This window comes from Tenrec ecaudatus, chromosome 17 (genome assembly GCF_050624435.1).
Source record: "Tenrec ecaudatus isolate mTenEca1 chromosome 17, mTenEca1.hap1, whole genome shotgun sequence".
In the NCBI taxonomy this organism is placed as follows: Eukaryota; Metazoa; Chordata; class Mammalia; order Afrosoricida; family Tenrecidae; genus Tenrec; species Tenrec ecaudatus.
Window position 1 is genome coordinate 16,738,947 of NC_134546.1, and position 8,524 is coordinate 16,747,470.

Consider the following 8,524-nt stretch of genomic DNA (forward strand, 5'->3'; position numbering starts at 1 on the left):
CTGGTGAATTCAAATCACCCGCCTCTGGGTTCACAACAGAGCGCTTAACCACTGCGCCACCAGGACTCCTCCTCAGGCACTGAAAAAAAATTGGTTGCCACTAAGTCAATCCAGATGGACAGTGACCCTCTTAGACCGAGCAGCCAGCAGACGGCCACGTCTGCCTCCCACGAAGCCGCTGGAAAAGTCCCAGCCGTCCTTCGGGGTCACAGCCATGTGCTTAACTGCCGCGCCACCAGGGACCTATTCATTAGGCGTCAGGGAGCTGCAAATCAGAGGCACAAATGGCTTTGCGTTTTCATCATCACAAACCACAGGCGTTGGCTGGAGTGGGGAGGAAGGAGCGGAGCCCTCCTCGCTGGCTGGCGGGAATGCAGAGTGGGATGGCTGCTATGGAAACACTTGAACGGAGAACTACCTTGTGACTCAGCGGGCACGATCCTCGATTCTGTGAGCGATGGGGGGATTCTGTGGGTGTTATCATGAACAACGCAGGAAGAGTCAGAGATGAAAGGAAACCCGGTCCCTGCACCAAAGAGGACTGGCGCCCTGAACCTTTTCAGGGGCTGCGTGCGACCGAGAGCCAATGGCATTCAAGGAAGTCCAAACTGCAAAGCAGAACTCTAGGAACGGACAGAATACCGGTTAAAATAGGTCAACAGATACAATACTTGAAGCACCCACTTATCTATACCAAGAAATTTGGAAGACCGCTACCAAGACAGCTGAAAGAGCTGCGTGGTGGGGACCTGCACCAGCACAGCACAAGGCAGATTGCTTGAGGGGTAACCAGAAAGACAAACGCATCCGTCTTGGAAGCCAAAATCTTCCTCGAGAGGGAGGCTGGCGAGATCTCGTCCTTTGCACTTTGAACATGTTATCAGGAAAGACCAGTCCCTGGAGCAGGACTCCAGGCTTGGTAGAAGAGAGACATTAAGAAAATAAGCAGGCAGCCCCTGAAGGAGATGGACCGGCCCCATGACTACCACAGTGGACCCAAACACAGCCACGATCAGAGCAGGGCACGGCTGGGCAGAGCTCGTCCTGCTGTACATGAGGTGGCTACGACAGGGATGGAAGGAAGAGGGAGGGGTAGTGGAGTGTTTGCCTAAGTGGTCACGACTGAAGTTGATGTTCATGGTTAATTATTTGGAGAAGGATACTAGTTGATAATGGCTTCACCACAGAAAGAACATAATCAGTGTCCCTGAATTGTGCCTGTCGAAATTGTTGAAGTAAAGGCTTGGGGGTGTCTAGTTGAGCCACAGTCGAACATTTTGGAAAGAAGAGTGAATTCATAGAGAATGAAATCAAATAGATGCAAGCCCAGATTCTTTGGAAGACAGCGGCAGTGGGCACGCTGGACCAGGAGCAAGCATCGGGTGATGGGACCAGCGCTATAAGGTACACACCAAATTGTGACCAGAACCAAAGTTCAGAGGGACGTTTCCAGCCCTTTGGATGCCTTTATGGCTCTCTGGTGGCACAGTGGGTGATGCATCGGGCTGCTAACTGCAAGGTCAGCGGTTCAAGCCGACCGGCCGCTCCATGGAAGAAAGATGAGGCTGTCAGGTCTGGGAAGCCTGGAGAGCAGTTCCGCTCTGTGCTTCAGGAATCAACCTCAAGGCCCTGGGTTGGGTTTGGGTTGGATGTCTGCGGTCCCTAACTCCGATCCAACCAATCCCTGTCCTGGAGCCGTTCAAAGGCATACTCTGAGGGGCTTTGTGCCATGCTCCTGCCTCGTCAACCGAGCTAGATGCACGGCCACCAAGCTAGAAGGCAACAGAACTAGACTCGAGAACCCTTCACCTGATGCTGCCTCCTGGTCCGAGGAGTCCATTAAAGCCCTAGTCATCACAGACCGGGGCTTGCCTTTATTTGATTTTCTGTGCACGCACTCTTCTTCCCACAATGTTGGTGGTACTTAAAATACACACCACAAAACGTTCGCCTCCACCACATGTTCGCCGCCCAGAGGCTAATCCACTCAGGCTCAAATCTCCGCTCAGCCAGTGAGTGCTCACTGAGCTTTGCCAGAATGGCTTAGCCTGACCACGCCTGTTTCCTCCTAGGCCTGTCCTGGCAGAGGAAGAAAGCGCCAAAGAGCATCGTCATGTGTAGCTCGATGCCGGAATCGGGTTGGCACTCTAGCCTCTGGCTCTCCAGTGGTCATTTTCTGAGCCTTCCTCCCCTCCCACGTCCCTGTTCTTAGCCGTCCCCTGGCTTCTTAGGCCACTCCTTCACCCTGCCTCGCTTCCTTCTGCTCTGAGCCTCACCTACTCATCCCTCCCCTCTTCTCAGCAATCTCCATCAGTGATCTCGTCTCTCTTCTGTGACTCCTTCCAAAAACTCGGATCTCCCGTTTACTCCTCAGCCTACAGCAATCTACCTGTGGTGTGCTGGTGCCGGCCCGCCACAGGCTCCACAGAGGAATAGAGGGATGAGTGTGTGTATGTTTATTTGTTTTTAATAAATCCATTTTATTGACATAAGGGATATTTGGCAAATAATAAAATATATGGTACCTTTTTATGGTGGTAAAAACACCTTTAATAGGTGGTTAAAAACCCCACTGTGTTAGACACGGTTCTCTGGATAGACAAAGCCAGATTGCTAATAATTATATCTATATATATATAAAACACAAGAAATAAGCAGTTAAATGATAAAGAAGCACAAATGGTTCAGTGCAACTCACTCCCATGGGACAGCTGTGAGACACTGGCAGTCCTTCAAGCCTTGAGGGCCGCCGGGTAGTCCTCTGTAGAGCAATTCAGGCTATCCGGGCACAGGCAGCAAACAGCAAGGCAGGTCACCACCAGTCAGCCAGATGACAGGATCCGACAGTCCCCAGCTCAAGAGATGTACATTCCAATGGTGTGGCGAAGCAGGTCTTGAAGGAATCTCAAATTACAGCGACATAGTCCCCGGGTTAGGTGTCCCAGAGGTAGTGTAGCTTGCAAATTGAGTCATTTCTACGCCCTTAAAAAGTTACAGTCGCCTTTTTGTCTCTGGCTGTCTGAGCGTTCTGTGCCATCATGAATGACACGGTAACCATCTGGACCAGGAAGTTCATGACCAACCGACTACTTCAGCGAAAACAAATGGTCATTGATGTCCTTCACCCTGGAAAAGCAACAGTGCCTAAGACAGAAATTTGTGAAAAACTAGCCAAAATGTATAAGACCACACCAGATGTCATTTTTGTATTTGGATTTAGAACCCATTTTGGTGGTGGCAAGACTACTGACTTCGGCATGATTTACGATTCTTTGGATTATGCAAAGAAAAAGGAACCTAAACACAGACTTGCAAGACATGGTCTGTATGAGGAGAAAAAGACCTCCAGGAAGCAACGCAAGGAGCGCAAGAGCAGAATGAAGAAAGTCAGGGGGACTGCAAAGGCCAGCGTGGGTGCTGGCAAAAAGACAGAATAAAGCATCTACAGGGACTTCATCTGCACTGGTTATGTGGATTTTTCACCAGAGAATTAATAAACTATAAATGTGAGGGAAAAAAAGTTACAGCCTCAGAAACCCACAGGAGAGGCTCTATGAGTCAACATTGACTTGATGGCAGTGAGTGGGTCATGTTGCTCAGCTTCATGTTTTTAAGTTTCATTGTAGAAGCATGTATCAGAATTGTATTTCCCTTAATGAGAGAGCAGTAGTCCATTGTACATATGTATCACATTGTGCTTATTTGCTGATGATGGTATTCTTTATGGTAAATTCCCTGTATATAGAAGGTCTGTTTGGTTGATTTTTGCCAAACTCCTGTGTCTATAGCCCACATATAATTTTTAAAGTTATATTAAACTAAGGTAATAAATACTCAAGACATTTGACAATTTCCAAATGAGTGTAATTGTGGTTCTCATATGAACGTTGGTTGATATTTTCACTTACATCAATTAGTGAGAAAAAATTGGAAATAATAACTTTACTTATTAACTGTGTGAGTAATTGCTTAGTCAGATAATCACTTTTTAATGCTGGAGAAATGTTGACTTAAGTTTTTGCTGTTACCTACAATGCAATGGCGACAGGAGCAATGTAACTTTAAGTTAACGTGCCTCATTAGTATTTTCTCCATAAGTTAAGTCTAGACAGTCAACGACACAACAGATCAAGCCCTTCTTGGGATTCCCCTGAGGTTTAATTCATGTGTATTTCCCCTTCCCACTTGTTTTAACTGAAGCAACTTTGTGGTTGCTATTGCTGTTCGGGGTGTCGAGTCCGCTACGACCCATAGCAACCCTATGCCCAACAGAACGCAACCCTACAGGTCCTGTGCCATCCTTACCCGTCTTCCTATGCCTGCGCCCATTGTTGCAGCCACAGGGTCAGTCCACCTGGCTGAAGGCCTTCTCTTTGTCCCAATGCCTCTCCCATTTACCAAGCAGGAAGTCCTTCTCCAAGGACCGGTCACTCCAAACTATGTCCAACTTCAAGCTTTTCTCCACTGACCCTGATGTTACCTGTGGGTGCAGTTGGGAAGATGTTGGTCTTCTTTACATTGAGGTAAAATCCATCCTGAAGGCTGCGGTCCTTGATCTTTACCACGGCTTTCTTCCTCCCTTTCAGCAAGTAAGGCTGTGTCATCTGCATCTCATAGATTGTTAAGAAGCCTTCCTCCAGTCCTGATGCCATGGTCTTCTTCACATAAGACAGCTTCTCTAATTCTCTAATGACCTGCTCAGCATATTGAACAACTACAATGAGAGGAGACAACCCTGACACCCACCTTTCCTGATTTTAAACCACGCCTCATTCCCTTGTTCCTTTCACACAACTGCCTCTTGATCCGCGCACAAGTTCTTTGTGAGCACAGAGAATTGTTCTGAAATCCCCATGCTTCTCAAGTTCATCCATGGTTTATTATGGTCCACCCAGCTGAATGCCTTTGTAAAGTCAATAGACACATTCTTGGTAGTCTCTGCTCTGAGCCAAGGTCCATCTGACATCAGCGGAGATACCCCTTGTCTCATGTCCTCCGCTGAATCCAGCCTGAACTTCTGGCAGCTCCTTGTCATACTGCTGTGATTGTTGTCGGATGACCTTCAGTAAAATTGTATTTGCATGTGATATCAATGATGTTGTTTTATAGTTTGAGCAGGCAGAAGACCGCCTTTCATGGGGATGTGCAGGGAGAACCACTGGTGCAAGCCAACGCAGCAAGCAAGTTGCGAGTCCAGGTGCTCTGGGAAGCAGATGCCAAAAGGGAGTTAAAAGTACAAGAGATTTGTCAGGATAAAACTCCAGCCGGGAAGAGGGTGACGGAGTTGGCACGAAGAGCCTTCGGGCCAAGAGAATCAGGCAAGAAGAGCTTTGAACTGTGGGCAGCTCGGAGAAAGCCCCATGGGCACACCTAGGCAAGGATGCCCTAGGAGGGCCCCATGTCAGACAGAAGTGGCCAGACCCTCACTTTCCTGCCAGCTGGTGGTGTCCCGAAGCGGCTCCCCTCTGTGGGCAGGCCTGCCCAGTGAAGGAAAAGTGGGTTCCGGGGCTAGGGATATGGGAGACATGGACCGACTCCGAGGAAGTCTGGTGACGAGGTTCGGTGAAGACTAGAAGCCTGGTCTGTGGTGGTTCTGATGCCCCTTGGGGTTGGACAGACCAGAGTGGGGGCCTCCTTGCTAGGGCAGAGGCAATGTAAGACAGAGGGTGGAAGGTTTAAGGAAGAGAGTGGTTGATGATATGGAAAATGGACTCAGGAACAGGAGGTGAGGAGGCTTGGGAAAGAGTGGGTGGTGGAGGCCCCGGGGCATGGGGGGCGGGGTGGGGGCAGAGGGCCAGGTTGGCAGGAGTTGTGCAAATGAAAACCCAGAAAGAAGACTGCGTCAGAGAGCAGGGATTTGGGAAAGTCTGCGTACAGAGAGGGAACAGTCTTGGATAAGGAGTGGGTTAGGGAGCCTGAAGAGGCCCAGAGCCAGGAGGCTGGGCTGGTCCCAGACTATCGAGTTCTGGGCTGGCATGTTCTGATTCCCATCGTATGCCTGCCGGCTCTCTGCAGCCCTCTGAGTGACAGTCCCCAGATAAGAGAGCTCCTGGGGGCAGGGCTGGTCCTCCCAGCACAGACCAGACCCTGGTCACATGACTGCAGCCTCCAGCCAAAGTCCTGCTAAAGACAGTTACAGGCTAACACCTGGTTGCCAGACAAGCTTGGGGAGGATCAACCTCCCGCAGAGGCTGTCAGGACTGTGAGCCCCAGCCCTTTGAAGGGCACTGGCCCCACTGAAGGTCTGAGGGTTGGGAGGGAAATGGAGGAGGTTTGACTGTCCAGGGAGTTCCTGAGTGGGGCAAGTGCTTAAGCACGGAGCTATTCATGGAAAGGTGGAGGGCTTGAGTCCCCTTAGAAACGTCTCCGAAGAAAGTTCTGAAGATCTGCTTGCAGAACCCGGCCCTTGAGACCCGGTTTGAAGGCAGCACAGTTCTACCGCAATACACAGAACGTCTCCACCAATCGGAACCAGCCCCATGGTAGCCGGCTTTGACCCTGGAGGTGTCAGGGGAGGCTTCCCAGAGGAGGCGAGGCCTGCACCAAGATCCGAGGATGGAAAGGCACATCCCACAGGACGTGATGTAGGAGCCCCTGTGATGGGGCTCACAGAAGAGGGGCAAGAGCTAGCACCTCCCCTTCCCCACCACTCTACGCTCACCTTGCCTTGCTGACTGTGTCTGCAGGCCACGTGGCCTTCCCTACGCCTGTATCCATCTGCTCCCCTATCTGGAAATCTTTTTCTGCCTCCTCCCGCGCCTTTTAGGGCAGCTGGGACGTCAGGAAAGAACCGGGATTCCTTGAGGGGAAGACTGTTCGTAGCAGGTCCATTTGAGTTTGCCTAGAGAACGTGCCATGAGGAGCTGTGGTGGTGGAGGGAACACTTGCTGGGCTGCTAACCACAAGGTCAGCTGTTAGAGACCTCTAACTGCTCTCCTGGGGAAGACGAGGCTCTCTACTCCCATAAAGATTGACCACCTCAGGAACCCATGGGGCTGCATCCACTCTGCACTAGAGGGTGGCTTTGAATTTGCCACCGGCTTCACTCACAGGTAGACAGAGGCCCGGTCCAGGGCTTTCTCCCTGAGGCCTGGTGTCTTCCTTGCTGAGATTTGAGATGCAGTCCACACAGATGGTCCTTACTAAAATGCTGGGCTCTATGCCCGTGGCTCTCATCCCATTTCAGGAGTTGCTTGTTTCAGGACCAAGGTGGTGGTAAGTCCAACCCTTAGTAGACAGTGTGAACCCAGTCACACCCTTTGTTTCCTTGGATGCATCTCTAAGACTCGCCTTTTGTAGAGCTGATGACTTTAGACCAGGCGTCCTCAAACTATGGCCCACGGGCCACATGTGGCCCGCCGAGGACATTTATGGGACTCGCCAGGTGTTTTTGCCCCATTTTGGTTTTTTTTTACTTCAAAATAAGATATGTGCATTGTGCATAGAAATTTGTTCATAGTTTTTTTTTTTAACTATAATCCGGCCCTCCAACAGGTCTGAGGGGCAGTGAACTGGCCCCCTGTTTAAAAAGCTTGAGGACCCCTGCTTTAGACACTGTGTTAGTCTGGGTACATTAGAGAAACAAATCCACAGAAAATCATATGTATAAGAGAGAGTTTTATATAAAGAGTAAGTGCACATCAAGAAAACATCCTAACCCAGTGCTGCCCAAGCCCACAAGTCCAACATTAGCCCATATGTCCGACACCAATCCACAAAGTCCTCCTCCATCTCACAAAACATACTCAACGACACCGACTGCAGGAGGAAAGCCGAGTCAGTGAGCATGTAAGCATCTTAGCACTGCAGGGGTCTCCACACGGCTGCTCCAGCACCTAGGGCTGCATCGGGGTAGGTCTATGTGGCTTCTCCTCAGGGATGTCTTGCAGGAAGTGAGCCTTTCCAGCTGAAGCAGGGCACTGGCTAAGGCAGCTGCCCCCTGGTCCGACCATCAGAGAGCAAGAGACACGAGAACTAGAAAGGCAAGGCTCACTGAGCCATTTACCTCCTGGCCCTTCAATTCATCCCACATGTGTTTATCAGCCAGGTTTTCACATAAACTTTAACTATCTCAGACACCATGCTACATTTTCCACTGGGGGTATGGTCAGCTTAAGACAAAAGCTCTCCTCCATCAGAGCCATTACTCAGTCTAAGAGCCATCTAGGACCTTGGAAAAGCATGTTCAGAGTCTCTGTCTGAGGTGGCAGAGGCCGCCCAAACCAGATGCACCTGAGACGGGCCTGGAGACTCAGCTGAGCAGCACCGAGACCAGGGGAACCCTTCTCCCCGTCTGACCCCAGACTGTGGGGCTACAAGACAGAGCCATGGGCAGACTGGCTTCCTGACCGACCGGCAGAGCCAAGAGCCAAGGGACCCATGACTGAGAGGCTGAGGTCCAGGGGGAGGAGACCTGGCTGCCGGCTGAGGAGAGGTGTGTCTGCAGACCAAGAGCTGTATGCTTACCACTTCCTGATCTTGACTTGTGGTAACCTATTGACTTCCCTAATCAACACCTTTAATT

At 50.4% G+C, this 8,524-nt stretch overlaps 1 pseudogene; it reads left to right on the forward strand.

Moving 5' to 3' along the window:
* Positions 1 to 3,026: 3,026 nt before the first annotated feature.
* On the forward strand, positions 3,027 to 3,437 carry LOC142430805 (small ribosomal subunit protein eS24 pseudogene; annotated as a pseudogene).
* Positions 3,438 to 8,524: the final 5,087 nt, after the last annotated feature.